This window comes from Xenopus laevis, chromosome 9_10S (assembly GCF_017654675.1).
Source record: "Xenopus laevis strain J_2021 chromosome 9_10S, Xenopus_laevis_v10.1, whole genome shotgun sequence".
NCBI classification, from domain to species: domain Eukaryota; kingdom Metazoa; phylum Chordata; class Amphibia; order Anura; family Pipidae; genus Xenopus; species Xenopus laevis.
In genome coordinates this window covers 75,747,669-75,763,527 of record NC_054388.1, presented here as the reverse complement: position 1 = coordinate 75,763,527, position 15,859 = coordinate 75,747,669, and the positions used below count along the sequence as shown (strand labels likewise).

The window sequence follows — 15,859 nt, the reverse complement described above, 5'->3', positions numbered from 1 at the left end:
AACAAGTTATATTTGTACAGGACGTAATTGCTGGTGGTGGAATTCAAAAAAAGGGTTACATTTGACAAGCTCATGTTTAAATACAGTGGGTACCCTACATCTTATTTCAATTCAGTGATTACAGCTAACTGCTGATTGGTTGCTATGGGTTATGACTTCAGAGCAAACTTCTAGTAACTATGTAGCTAAATTTTGGAGGATACTAGCTATGAATACTAGTCTGCAAGCTTACCAATGATAGTAAGACAATACATTTGGGCAAGGTAAGATTATAGACTGACAGGCATTTATAAGTCTGTAGTGGAATTTTACAAGTTTGATTGACACAGACAGCAGAGCTAAAAAATTGAGAAACTGGCCTGTATTGAAGCAGCAATTATTTCCATGTAGCCTCCATAAATAGTCATTGATTTAGATTCCTTCCATGCATGTTTAATTCAATACTTGTGTTATTGTCTCAGCATGTCACGTTATGATGGGACTAAATAAAGAGAGTTCTTAAGGACACCGACTTCTGAGCATGGGAGAGAGAACTCTACTTACTTGGCGGAGGAAAGATTGACAAAAGTAATATAAACCAGAACCTATAGCTATAGCTGACTAAAATGTTTCTTTACAATACAAGTTCATCTACACTAAATTCCCAAATGTAATAAAGGGGTTGTTCACCTTTGACTTTTAGTATGGTGTAGCGTGCTATTGTATGACAATTTGAAAAAAAAAAAAAATTGATCTTGATTTTTTATTTGTGGTGTTTGAATTATTTAGCTGTTCTGCAGCTGTCCAGTTTGGAATTGAAGCGGTTACTAGAGTGCAATCTCTCAAAGCAACCAGGCAGTGCTTTAAAGGGGTTGTTCACCTTTAAATTAACTTTTAGTATGATGTAGAGAGCAATATTTTGAACCAATTTTCAATTGGGTTTTATTTCTTATTATTTGTGATTTTTAGCTTTTTATTCAGCAGCTCTCCAAATTCCCCTAGCAACCATACATTGATTTGAATAAGAGACCGGGAAGATGAATAGGAGAGGCCTGGATAGATAGATGAGTAATAAAAAGCAACAATAACAATACAGTTGTAGCCTTACAAAGCATTTATTTTTTAGATGGGATTAGTGACTCCATTTGAAAGTTGGAGACACAAGAAAATGGCAAATAATTCAAAAAATATAAAAAAAAGATCAGTTGAAAAATTGCAAAGAACCAGCCATTCTACAACACACATAAAAATAACTCAAAGGTGAACCACCCCTTTAACTCGTTTCAGATTTTTTACATTTTACATGTGAACATGATGTTCTTTCTCTCCACTAATCTTTCTTGCTCCAGTTTTCTCTGTCTCACCTTTGTGAAGAACACCATGGAAGGAAGAGTCAGGATTGTGTCTATTTCTTAACTGGTTTAAGGATGGCATCCCTGCCATGTACTGTAAGTCACATATTAATCCCCTTTCATCTTAAAGGGCCAAACATATACAGACACGTCTGTGCTTAAAAGGATGGTTCACCTTTAAGTTAACTTTTAGTATGTTAAAGAATGGCTCATTCATTTTTTTCTTTCTTATAGTTTTTAAATATAGTAACATAATAAGTAAGGTTGAAAAAAGACATACGTCCATCAAGTTCAACCTTTTTTTTTTTAATATGCCTAACTGCCAGTTGATTTGCCTTCTTCTTCTTCTTCTTCTGACTCTTTCCAGCTTTTAAATGGGGGTCACTGACCCCATCCAAACAAGAAATACTCTGTAAGGCTACACATTTATCGTTATACCTACTTTTTATCACTCATCTATCTATTCAGACTTCTCCTATTCATATTCCAGTCTCTTACTGAAATCAGCGTATGATCACTAGGGTAATTTGGAGAAATTGCAAGCTGGAGAAATACTGAATGAAAAGCGAAATAACTTAAAAAACACAAATAATAGAAAATGAAGACCAATTGCAAATTACTCTCTATATCACACAAAGTGAATGTAAAGGTGAACAACCCTTTTAAGGGTCAGCTTATTCTGAAAATGAAAAAGCTGGCAGAGAAAAGGCTGATTTTCTACTTTGTGTTGTGTGTACAGTGATGGGCATGGTATTGGTCTGTTAGTTTACACAAAGGGCAAATGTAATCACAAACAGTTAATTTCACATCATTGCCTTAGTGTGCACTGACAAGTAACAAATAGCTGCCATAGCTAGCCTTGTATAGTGATCACAATAGTATTAATTATCTTGAAAAAGCCCTGCATCCATATACTGCAAAAATATATAATATCTAGGATAATTTGAAGTCCCACCAGGATAAAGGTAAATATTGTCAATAGATTCAATTATGGAAGTTGGTTATAAGTTGTAGAGAACAGCAGCAGTATTCTCTGCTTTTTAATCCATTTTTAAACAGGTCTGTACAGGCAAATGTTCCAGACAGTTCTTCAATACTGGAACACGTGTTAGTTTGACAGTACCAGCTGCTGTGAAGCTGCTTTAACAATTAGCATTCTTCTTCAGTACAGTACACTGGTTTGTTTTTGCTGCCCTCTGCTGGTAAATAGCATATCTTCATGCATTCCAACTTTATTATAAAGCAGTTTAACATGTGCCTGCATACATTTGTAATGGATCTTAGAGACAAGGGCTATGTATGCCCCATAGTCCTTAAATCCACATATAAAAAATAATTTCCCATTAACATATTTACTCATATGTTGCAATATATATATACATATATATATATATATATATATATATATATATATATATATATATTTGTGTTCAGAATAATAGCAGTGTGTTTAAAAAAGTGAATAAAGATTAAAATCCTTGCTAGCAATAGCTTTTATTTCCATACAGTCAATTGCATTGGAAACACTGCACATTCTATTCTAAATCAAAACACAAAGGAACATTGATAAAATTTGTGTTATCCTTTAAAAGTGAAGAAAAGGGAATATTAGGCTGTTCCAAAAAATAGCAGTGTCTGCATTCTTCTTTACAAACTCAAACATTCACTGTATGAACTGAAAAATGCTTCAAGATGTTGCTTTCCTTTGAATCACTGAACTAATATTTAGTTGTATAACAGTGTTTCTGAGAACTGCTGCACATCTGTGTTACATGGAGTCCACCAACTTCTGGCACCTGTTACATTCCACAATTCTTCTGCATTTCTTGGTTTTGCCTCAGAAACAGCATTTTTGATGTCACCCACAAGTTTTCTATTGGATTATGGTCCAGGGATTGGGTTGGCCACTCCATAATGTCAATCTTGTTGGTCTAGAACAAAGATGTTGCTCATTTACTGGTGTGTTTGGGGTCGTTGTCTTGTTGAAACACCCATTTCAAGGGCATTTCCTCTTTGGCATAAGACAACATGACCTCTTCAAGTATTTTGATGTATTGAAACTGATCCATGATCTCTGGTATGAGGTAAATAGGCCCAACACCATAGTATGAGAAACATCCCCATATCATGATGCTTGTGCCACCATGCTTCGCTGTCTTCACACTGTACTGTGGCTTGAATTCAGTGTATGAGTGTTGTCTGACAAACTGTCTGCGGCCCCTAGACCCAAAAAGAACAATCTTGCTTTCATCAGTCCACAAAATGTTGACCATTTTGCTTTAGACCAGTCAATGTGTTTTTTGGCAAATTGAAACCACTTCAGCAAGTCTTTTTTTCAACAATGGGACTTTGCGGGGGCTTCATTTTAAGAAAGAAATTTACTATAAAAAACATGCGCAACATTTGCTGCCTTCCTTCCTTAAATAAGGGCCTGTTTTTTTTCACAGAATGAATAACTGAACTCCACACTGCTATTATTTGGAACAAGCTATTATATTGAACACTACTATTATTTGGAACAAGCCTCAATTGATAATTCAATTTCATAGAATCAGCAGAGCTAATGCTCTTGGTGCAATCCATCTTATATTTAAAATGCATTTTTTAAAATGTGTTTTTGTATGTCCTATTGGTAACCATTCAACCCATCATTTCAGGGATTATTGCAATTGCCACTTGCATTTCAACAAGCTACCTGGTTCCACTGATCATATAACTGGCCTGGATGGTGTATTCTCAACAGCACAAATAAATATATAACAGTTAATGATGTTCTCTATTAATATAATAAACTACTGTTATATTACTTTGATATTTAGATCTACGACCAACTCTAATGTATAATTCTGAAGCCAGATGTGCAGACAGACCCTTCACCCAAGGGACAGCTCTTTGAATTCTACTGCTGCACACAAGTGGCCCATCGTCACAACAAAAGTAACATGATGGGTGCCCTGAACCTGAAAGATTAGAGGGGTGCAGTGCAGAGATCCTGGGAGTGCAAATTGCTGAGATTGAGCATAGCACTTGCAGCAAGCCAATCATTTATGGTAAATACCTGCCCTTAGCCTGGAAATGGAGGGTGGATAAAGCTTGACTTTTTTTTTTTTATCATGGTAAGGATATTTTTCATCTTATACATGATAGGGTATCTAAAACATTTTATATGTATAATTTCCTAAGGAACCCCATTTTACATATTCAAACTCTTAAACCATTTAAAAAATAGTAAGTAGTAAAAAAACTGAAATCACTAGAATACGGTTTCCAATTTTTATTCAATATGTACAAAGTCCCCTAAGTCTTAGGGATGTGTTGTGGTGTGCTAAACCACAGTCTTTACCTCTTTTGGGTAATAAACCAATGCCTTGAATTCAAATACAGCCATCCAAGTTGGGGTGTGTGGCCTCAGGGATGCTGTTGTCCAGTTTTTCTTTCTGAGACTGAGAATGACATCTAAACAGCAAATGTTGAGTTACAGAGGAATTAAAGTAGTGCATTCAAACCTACTAACATCCTTTTATCAAAAGGCAGAATACTGCTGCATAGCTCAGTAAATGCTGCTTAATGAAGCCACAAAATCCAAACCTAAAATTATCTGTATATGCATTTCAGTCAGTCTAGTTATGACATGAACAACTTCAGTTATTAGCTAAAGGACCACACCCTTTGCCTGCAATTTGCTCTTAGACGCTTGATCTGTAATTATTTTTTTTATACAGCAAACAAATTCCAAAGCATGTGTCCCTCTGTATAGAAAACACCATTTCTACCTGAAGCATGTCCTGTTCTTGAGCTACAGCATGAAGTATATTTTAGGTGTCAGGATAATGGAATAAAACACAAAAAGCAGGGAGGGTCATAAGTTGGACATCCCTTGGCAGCACATAAATGCACAAGGCATTGTTATACAGCTATGTACAAAGCTGGTTGCTGTCACTAAATACAGAAATCCTGAACTAATTCAAGAATCACTGAGAATCATCATTACCACACTCAGCTGCCTGCACACCTCACCCCAGGCAATGTTTGGGGACACTGCATGGAGTTAAGGAAATACGACTGAATAACATTTTTACATTTCAAATGATGGGAATTTCGCTTTTGTGGGCTCCAGTAAATCAGAAAGGAAATAGATAGTTCCAGCCATTCCTACAAAAGGAAAAAATGGGGAAAAAAGAGTAAATACATATTAAAGAGTTACTAAGCACAATCATGTCATTTTTCAGGTCCAAAATTATATCTGCTTCGGAAATAGAATAATACCATGAAAAAGATATTATATTAAATAATAATTTCTCACTTAAACAACATGGTGTGTCTATGCATTAAATTCTTAACTTAACGGGAAAGCACCCTCATGATTTTGTAATTGAAATCTGGAGTAAATTCTGGAGAGAGAGAGATTGCAAGAGAATGAGAATATAATGTACTCCCTGTTGTAAAGAACAAGACTATTAGAAGAGTCACATAAGTTCCATGGCAATATAAGAGCACAGCACAGTACAAGTCATGGAACAAAGAGATTAATGCTGATTCTACACATGTGTCAGTGAGCCATGTGATAAGATGACACTAAGGGGCCCATTCACTAAGTTCGAGTGAAGGAATAGAAGGAAAAAAGCTCGAATTTCGAGTAGTTTTTTGTGCTCCTCGACTATCGAATTGGCGTAAATTCGCCTGAGTAGAATGATTCGAATAGATTGAGCGCAAAAACGATGCGACTATTCGCCCATTCGTTAGTCGAAGTACTGTCTCTTTTAAAAATACTTTGACTGCCTACTTCGCCACCTAAAACCTACCGAATTGCTTTATAAAGCCTGTGGGAAAGTCCCATAGGCTTGTTTCTAAGTTTTTGATTGAATAAAAAGGCATTTGATCGATCATTCGATCGAATATTCGATCATGCGACTATTCGCCCATTTGACTATTCGCCGGCGCGTAAATTCGCCCGAATTGCCTATTCGATTCTATTCCCCAGTCGAAATTTCGAGGGACTTAACCCCTCGAAATTCGACCCTTGATACATCTGCCCCCTAGTCACTAAGCACCATTGATAAGATTTACTTTACCTTCAAAAAGTGAATAAGGTGTGTCTGCAGTTCTGCAACCATGCATCCCATAATCCATGCACCACTCTGCAAACTGCCACAGCAAAAATACACATTCAGCTTATTTGACAGGAACAAATACATGGCACATTTTTTATTATTTTGTTGGCTTGTGAACACTATTGCAATGCTGTGCAATGCAGTTTGCATGTAAATGTATTGGTAAAGCAATTTGAAATCAGTTTTGCTTTTCTGGACAGCCACAAGTTGCCAATTTAAATTACGTTATTACAGTACAAACAATACATAAAGGTAACATGCAGGACTTTTGTCACTCATTATTAAACAAAGCAATATATACAGTAGAAAAAATAAAATCTGTATTTGAAAATAAGGGTATAATTTATAATAATGAAACTAGCTGTACACAGACCAAAGCATTCTTTGTATCCTCTGCCACCACATTGGTTAATCTTCTGGAGGAATAAATAGACAATATACCCAATGTATGAGCAGGGTTAACGTCACCTTAAAAAACGTCCTATTAACCATACTAGTTACTCTGATGTATACATCCATACAAATAATGTTAAATGGCAATAATATCCAGCAGAAAGGTACCTTGCAGGCTCTGTGGAGGAACTTGACATCTTTGGTCAGGTTGTATAGTGCTAGGAAGCTGTATGCGTTCCCTGCTGCTCCATGGCACAATCCATATCCTTTCTTTAGCAAACCATACTGCCAAGCGACCTCAGCACATTACAGAGCATCTTCCAGATACTGCTGTATCAGAATGAACATGGAGTTTATCACTATCACAATTTATTTTAAAGGCTTTATATTACTTTCAAGGGCTATAATGCACTAGGCATTTTGACTACTACTAAGCAGCTGGAACAAAGGTACTGGGGAACAAAGTCATTATAATAGGTCAGGGATCCTCAACCTTTTGAACCCGTGAGCAACATTCAGAAGTAAAAGGAGTTGGAGAGCAACACAAGCATGAAAAATGTTCTTGGGGTGCCAAATAAGTGCAGTGATTGGCCATTTGGTAGCCTCTATAAGGATTGGCAACCTACACTGAGGCTTTGTAAGGCAGTACACCTGGTTTTTATACAACCAAAACTTGTCTCCAAGCCTGGAATTCGAAAATAAGCTCCTGCTTTGAAGCCACTGGGAGCAACATCCAAGGAGTTGGAGAGCAACATGTTGCTCACGAGCTACTGGTTGGGGATCACTGTTAGGTAATGTCATGCTATGTAGCTTTCCATTGTAATATGATTAATTATAATTTAATTGTTATAATAATTAGCCTTTGGCAGGCAATTTCATGACAAAAATGTGAACTACCAATATTTTAAGCAACAAGACAATAACAGTATGTTTCCTTTTCTTCTGAATAGGAGGCATTCTTGGGTTTGCTGCAGTTCTCCCTTAAATTGACTGCAGCTAGCAAAACAAGTGTTTGCAATAAGTGTTTCTTCTTGGTCTGCTGCAACCTGAGGCATCAGACCTGATGCAGATGATTCACTATTGTAGAGAATTTTTCATTTTGGCCCATGGAAGAAACAACACTATCTACAATTAAGTGGTGTTTCTATATCTTTTTCTTTTTGCAGTTTTCACAACAAATTAAAAACTTATCCTTGTACCTTGTAGGCCTGAATAAGCATGTAAATGACACCAGGAGCCCCATGACACCAGTGTACAAGCAGGTCCCGACGGTCACCAATGCAAGGAGGATAGTTGCCAGATGGGAACTTGAGACGGCTGACATATTCCACACTGGGCCGGACAATGTTCTGTAGCTTCTCATAACTGACATTACACTCAGGCTGAGGAGAAACATGGATACAAATTGTCTATGAAGATTTTCATTCATACAGGGCATGATGTAAAGGATCTAGTAACTCTAGTGACCTTAAGTTTTCTCGAAAATGATTCACCACTCATCCAAGTGGCTTCTTTAGTTCAACTAGAAACAAATGATACTGACCTAGATTTAGCCATATTCTGGTGCATCGTTATTAACCAACACAACCTTTGCACCCGTCAAAATCCAACTTTTTTTCACACTTCTGTCCACTAAGTAGCTTTCCATTGTAATTTTAATGATTTCAAGCTCATATGCTCCTACTAAAACATATACACAAACATATTAAGACACGCCCACACATCCCCCCTGATGCTTTCTAGGGCAGTTTGCTCACCTGCAATAGAAAGTAGTATATTCCTGCTAAACCATGGGCAGGTCCCACATAGTACTCTCTGTACCACTCGTACATCAAAGGGCTCTGGGATTTTAGGTTCCTTCTCCCTGCCAGTTTCTCCCCGGACTCCAGCACAATGCTACACACCTGGAGAAACAACATATGGCAATATTCATGCAGCAACTGAAGACCCATGAATCTTTCTCCTGGCCCAAAGTACTTAATGATTTAGACCAACTGCCATGACTAGGTATACTTGTTTTGTATTTGCATATTTAGGAGAGGTCCAGGACAACTGGTGTGTTGTACAGTGTTCTCACCTGATACCCTCCATTCACTGTGCTAGTATCAATTACCCTGTATTGATCCTTTCACTTTTATTTCTTTAATACAGTACAGCAAAATACTGTAATAATTATTTTTTCAGTTAATTATACCATTCTTGAAAATGCTAGAAGCTTTATGATACATTCACAGACAATATGGACTGTACCTGTTGGATGTAGCTAGAATGGATCTTCTCCTCTCCAAACTGTTTGTTGACAAAAAGCAGGGAGTACAAGTATCCCATACGCCCATAGAGAAGTTCATCTGGAAGTCCAGAGTCTGGCCTTACCACAGAAGGATGTAGCTGAAGGAGGCTGCAGAGATCTAGGATGTTGTAAGTCTGATGACATGGCATTTAAATGGCTACAGTTGGCCATAGATACCCATACTTGGTTGGGAAATTAGGCAAATTCTGATTATACTGCCTGACCATCTGTCATGTATGGCAAATTTCCACCTAAAAAGAAGTAAATAAGTGTAGCAGTTCCTCTTCACAAAAATTGACCACACACATGTATAATCACTTGTATGATGATCATCCGTTCTGCCAGCGGGCTCCATGGTCAGAGTATTATATAGGTCAGCCCACACTTGGCCACTTTTAGGCAGAGAGTGGGAGAACATGAATGGGTAGCGTTTGGCAATAGCACTGTTGTAGCATAATCTCACAGGAAACAGTATGGGATATAATTAAATTTACATTCTTCACTGAACTTTATTTTATTCTGGTACGTGTGCCAAGAGTGGGTGTAACACTGACTGCAGAAAAGGTAACATGCACAAAGGTATACAACCGCACAATAACTGAAACAAAGTAAGAGGGTATTTTTACTTAAAGGAAATGTAAACTTTTAAGAAAAAATAAGAGAAAAATTGCTCAGACTGTCTTCCAAGAACTTTATGCTTGTGTGCATTTATGTATGTGCAGAAACCATGCTATGCTTGGTTCTGAAGGCCGAGGATAAATAAGTAAATAAAGTTTTTGGGTTCTCGTCTAATTTATTGTTGTGAATTGCTTGTTCGCATTCTTTTGAATATGCCCCATGGCCATAGCTCTCATGGTACATATTTCCATTCCAATCATATAGCTTCAGACCAACCAATAATATCAATGGCATCCATGCTGAAATGGTATGTATGCAGCATTTAAACCCAGGACCATTCCACACTCTCAAAGGTAACGGATTACAGTCATTAAGGCAGTGGTTCCCATAGTGTGCTTTGTGTTTCAATGCTATTTAACAGTTTTTAAAACAGCTACATTTCCTTTAAACGGCTACTGAGAAAACAACCGGATTCAGACATATGTTGTTTAATATGATACAAGAACAACTAAACTAATACGCACTTTTAGTTCTTTTTTTCAGGCTTGTAGCTAGCTTGAAAAACAACTAATCCCCCCCCCCCCGCCCCAACAACCTGGGATAACTCTATGCCAGGAAACTAGTGGTGACATGAGCATACAATTTCAGATGTTGCAGGTACCTTTTGACACAATCTTCTGCTTCCTTTGTATGCCCAAGCTTCTGAAACACAGCTGCTCCGACTGCATAAGGTCCAGCATCTCCACACAGAAAAGTGACATGACGTCTTGTCAGGCAACGCAGGCTCTTGCTGATGTACTCATGGGCCTTTTGCAGAAGGGATGAATCCCCATATACATCAGACAAATGCAAATACAACAGAGCAATGCCTGAAACACACAATGAGTAGCTAGAGAGCTGCTAGAATGACTAAGTAACTGACAGTTCAGTTACGTTGGTTAGCTTTGCTTTATGGAGCAAAGAAAAATATATTTATCTTATTAAAATATTTCTTATTCCATTTTAAAGGGCAAAAAACACACAGCTTTTCAGAGTTGATTTAAATGTACATCCTTCATTGCTGTTAGGTTGGATATGTAATTATTCTGTGTTACACCAGCAATGCAGAACTCTACAGATAAAACTCATAAGTGCATGTGTCATTCATAATTTAATTGCTGGAAGTATAATTCGTAGCTATGGAAATGTGTGCTGCAAAATTAATGCTCTAGGAACTAAGTGCTTTTCAATCTTAGATTTCATCTCCCCAATATACGCATCCCCACATAGGGTTGTGTGTGATATTCTCTCCCAGGAATACACTACCTGCCCAGCCTGTGTACACGGTGCAGTTTCCAGGGTCGGCTGATTTGAGTCCCTTTTCCATAGCCTGTAGTAGCTCCTTGACTTTATTGTTCAGACAATGAACAAACTCATAAGTCAGCTAGAAAGGATAAAGAAAATATGCTACTGTCTGTATTTAAATATTTAACGGGCTGCACAGCAGTCTGTCTGGACTAAATTGCAATTTGATCACAGTTGTACTGACCACTCTAGATTTCTGGTTCCCCCCCATGAGCATCTGATTATTTAGCGCTATACTAATATAGATGCATAACTCAGTGACAGCAAAACTGTAATACACAATTAATTGGTTGTACCACTTACTTGACCTGTGGAGTTGAAGGCTGTTGAGGCCTGCTGGTTGTAATCAGAATAGGGGTTTTGGAAAGATCTCTGCTCCATGATGGATCACAGTCCTATGAGAGAGAGGTGCAATAATATCAAGATATTTATAAAGGACAGAAAGTTTTACAAAGTTTGAATGGTGCTAGCAAATCAAATCAATAGAAGATATATGCTTTCATCTCTCTCTCTGTAGAGAAGCACTAAGGAAAGATTGCTAAATAACGTAATATATGAATGTCAAGCATAAACTAATGCTAATTAAGCATTTACTAGCATTTATTATGCCTACAGCTGAGCTCCCCACAGTCAACAAAGCTCCCAATATATCAGCTGCTCAGAATGGAAGTCAAAAGAAAAAAATTGAATAGCTGAAACCTGCTTTCCCTTGTATTTTGCCCTAAATAAACTATTCTAATTATTTATGTCCTATCCCGCTCACTTCAACTAAAAGGATTACGGAGGTAAAAATGCAATGATGGCAAAGAGTGGTGAGCAAGGAGTGGTACGGTAAATATTCTTTATAAAATATAAAACATGAAATGAAGAATAATAACAGTGCAGACGTCATTTCAAGAGTCAAATAACTGAATCTTAAAATAACACATTTGTTGGAATTCAACTCCATGTAACTTAAAAAAAGGCGTTACTTTTAATTTCCCCCACTTCAGACTTTGTATAATGTGCCCTCCACTGCTATTCAGAATTTCTCAAGAGCAACGTAAATAATGAAGTATAATACATGGCAATTTTATTGTTAACCCATCATTTGTAACCTGGAGAATCCATCAGTAAATGAATCTGGTCCCGTCGGGGCATGAGGACAGATCCTAGAAGCCTCAGCCTTGATTATAGGGCTTGTAGCTATAAACTCACACCCAACAAGCTAAAATTGATCCAGAATGATTGTGGCAAACCAATGGTTATGCATATAGCATGTTAACATGGTAGTGGTAATAGCCAAAATAATAATCAGGTTTTTCTAATTCAGTGTTGTTATAGATTGGGTTGTAAAATGATACATATACAGTATTATAATGTGGGGTGAATACCAATTCTAGCAGTGCTAGTAAGCTTATATACATCCCACCCATCCTTCAGGTTCCCTTTTCTCCTTCAACCTATATAAAGAGGCATTATACCTACACATTTTAAATCTTGAAAACAATAAGGGGACAATTTATCAATAGTACAAATATACTCGATAATATTCTTTGGAACATAGAACAAAACCACAAAAAGTCACCAGAAAAACTCGGCAAGTAAAAGCTGGCGAGGTTCAATACAATTTTTCACCAAGGATTCGGGGACTCTTGGCCCTCGTGTTTTTTTTTTCAACAAGCTTGTGCCATTCCTATACAACTCTATTCCCATTTTCCCAACCATGTATCCATACATATCCCTCATCCATTCTTCCTACTACAATTGTTTCTAACTACCATTGCTATTCTATATACTAATGTATATATAGGAGGGTAAAGCTTTTGCTAACCTTTAGGTCCTTAATTCCACAGGGATTGTGTTAGCCAGTGAGGCTGGGTCCTTTTTTAACAGATGGGAGGGGGAGTACTTCCCCAGAGGTTATAAAAAGGGAAGCCCTCATGTGTTCTGCCTCTTTCTAGTATGCCCACTGGGGTGTTGCTGGTAGGGCTCGAGATGGAGGTAGGCCTCGAGGTGGAGGTAGGCCTCAGTAGGAGAAGCAAGTGTCCAGTCAGAGTGGTCAATTTAGGAGTGACAGATAAGATCAGGAAAGTTAGTGAACAGCTAAGGCTCCAACAAGGAGAGTAATTGGGGTTAGTTCCCTTCAGTACCTCTGCTGCCATTATAGGGACCCGAGTGGTTAGGTTCAGGATTAGGTAGATCCTGGAGTAAAACACCACTGCGGGCTTCACCTAGTGATAAAGAGTTGATGACCAAGTGGTAGGCCATACTATCCAAGAGAGAGTCTGTGATGTGATGAAGGATAAATTGTGAGTACTTTGAATATTGCTGACCTACTGCCACGTGAGCCTTTATTGTGTAATACCATCTGAGAGCACACCCACCTATAAGAAGGGATTGGCATCCTGTAATTTGTGCATCTGTTCAATAAATCTGTTATACTGTATTTAAGAAGCACTGACACACAAAGTTGAGAAAGAAAGACTGAATGCTGTGTGCCTATACCAGAGTGGTACCCCTTCCTCCAGCCTATAAGAATGTGCAGTAATGGAATTAATCCCTCGCAGGCCTGGGCTCAGGATGTGCACCCAGGCCCCCACCCTTCTAGACTTGCAGTTTCCATATCGCCACACTGCAGCGTGATCTCCGGTGGGCCCCGAGGGGGGCCCTGGTGCAATTGCACCCCTTGTTCCCCTGGTAGTTACACCACTGAGTGAGGGCCGATCTGAAGAGACAGAGTCTACTAATATTAGTGCTTACCAGGAGCTGCTGGGAGTTAGACCCTCCTTGCCCTGGTCCCTGTTATACCAGTCTGCAGTAACAAGAGCAAGATTTGGTGCACCTCCATACACCTGTTACATACACCCCCCTGGAGGCTGCGTACAAAATGTATTTTAGGACATCATCAGGAGAACACACGCTCCTGCATGCGCTCTCCCAAAGAAGAAGTATACAGACTTGTCTCTTATTATACTCACTTATACAAAGAAACTGCAGTCACACCTCTGTGCTGCCCACATTTGCTGTTGCAATCTCCTCCCTCATCGCTCATGCCTCAGCCCTCCCTTTTCAGGCCTCATTACAAAAGCCCTTTGCCCTCCGTGCTCAGACCTCAGCTCTTAAGCCAGGCTGATAGCTGAGGAGGGAGGGCTGAGGAGATAGGGTTTTGTAATAAGGGCTGATGAGTGAGGAATGAGGACCGAGGAGGCAGGTCTGAGGACCAAGGAGGGCTGGCTGCGGAATGAGCGACAAGGGAGGAGATTGCAACAGCAAATGTGGGCAGCACAGAGGTGTGACTGCAATTTCTTCAGATAAGTGAGTATAATAAGAGAAGAGTCTGCATACTTCTTCTTTAGGAGACCGCATGCAGGAGTGTGTGCTCACCTAATGATGACCTTAAATGCTTTCCGTAGGCTGCGGCTATGTCGCTGGATTCATCCATGTCTGAAACACTTCAGCACTTTAAACATTTTACAATACTTCATTCGGTCACGGAAGACATTACCCCACCTTAGGGTTGCCAGATCTAGTTTTAAAACCAGCGACTGACAAAACTAGCTAAAAGGCAGCCACAAGCCATTTCAAAAGTAGGCCAATTTACACACTGAAGAAAAAAAACTACAAATGAATAAAATATTTGAGAATACCTAATATCTTGCGTGCACTGATCGCTTATATTACTGAATATTGGGCTGGGAAACAAATGCTCAATAGAAAATCCAGGTAAACCTTTGGCACAACCTGTGGAAAGGTGTAAAACCAATCATAAAAGGCAAGGTTTGGTTGCACAACAACTTTTTCTGATTTTATGTTATTCCCAGAGCCACATATACTGCCCATGCCAGCTGTCACTTTCCATGCAGAGGCAATTACTGTGACACACGCGTCGCTTTGCAAGTACCACAACAGCAGCCCGGACCAGACCATTACATCTGCAGGCCGTGAGTCAGCCCGGCAGCTCAAACACAGATAACTCCATAAAACGCTGCACAGTGGAGAGCCTCGCTGAAACCCATCGTAACTCACAGTCAATGAGGCGTCTTCTCTGTGCACATATAACAGAAAGTCAATATACAATCCTGCAGCCGGAGCTCGCGATGACAGCCCACCACGTGATTGCATGTGAACTACGGTGTTCAAATTAGGACTCAAAAAAAAATCTAAAGTCTTTGCATTGCTAAGAAATGCTTATCACACTTTTCTCTTTGCTGTACACAATTATTCAATCTCCTCTTACTTTGTACTGAAAGGTCTCCTCCCTACACTGTCAAGTATGCTATTTCCACTTACTTTTTCATGCCAGGTCCCATTATCTTAAATAATCCTCCTCCAGTTGATGTCATGCCTCAGCCTTCTTCCATCATTCTTATGGGCAACAGAATTGCTACTCCGTCTGCCCGATTCTTTCATTCCCAAAGATGCTGCAGTGAATCAGACAGAGTCATATAAGGCCTATTGTTCTCGGGCCTGGGGTCAGCACTGCTTGAGGAGGGAGAGGCTGAGTGTATGGCAAGGCATGCCCCCTCCCTCTCCTGGCCAGGGGGGCAAGTGTGAAGGGGTGGGGTTAGGGGGGGTTAAGAATCAACATCCCTAGCAGCGCTACAGAAGACAAAGCAGAGTGCAGCATGTTCCAAGCCCTGGTCTCAAGTCTGCTCGCCGAACCCCGATACTTCCAGCACCCCCATGCAGCCAGCCAGGATGTCAAGCCACCCACCAACCCAGTCAACCGACCTCTCCCACCCTCGGGCCAGCAGATCCATAACCCCAGCTTAGCGTTCCTTGTTGCAAAG

General features: G+C 39.2%; 1 non-coding gene across 11 annotated transcripts; it reads right to left on the bottom strand.

Moving 5' to 3' along the window:
- Window positions 1-4,590: 4,590 nt before the first annotated feature.
- lancl1.S lies at window positions 4,591-15,491 on the bottom strand. Of its 11 annotated transcripts, XR_005964486.1 has the most exons (11): window positions 15,096-15,320; window positions 11,396-11,482; window positions 11,049-11,166; window positions 10,405-10,612; window positions 9,086-9,233; window positions 8,593-8,739; window positions 8,035-8,217; window positions 7,004-7,165; window positions 6,404-6,476; window positions 5,411-5,483; window positions 4,591-4,774 (listed from the first exon to the last, which is right to left on the bottom strand). It is a non-coding gene; the product is annotated as a LanC like 1 S homeolog (transcript). The 11 variants fall into 11 exon arrangements; XR_005964490.1 differs by lacking the exon at window positions 15,096-15,320 and adding an exon at window positions 15,360-15,491 and having other exon boundaries at window positions 4,591-5,483; window positions 11,391-11,482; XR_005964484.1 differs by having other exon boundaries at window positions 4,591-5,483.
- Window positions 15,492-15,859: the final 368 nt, after the last annotated feature.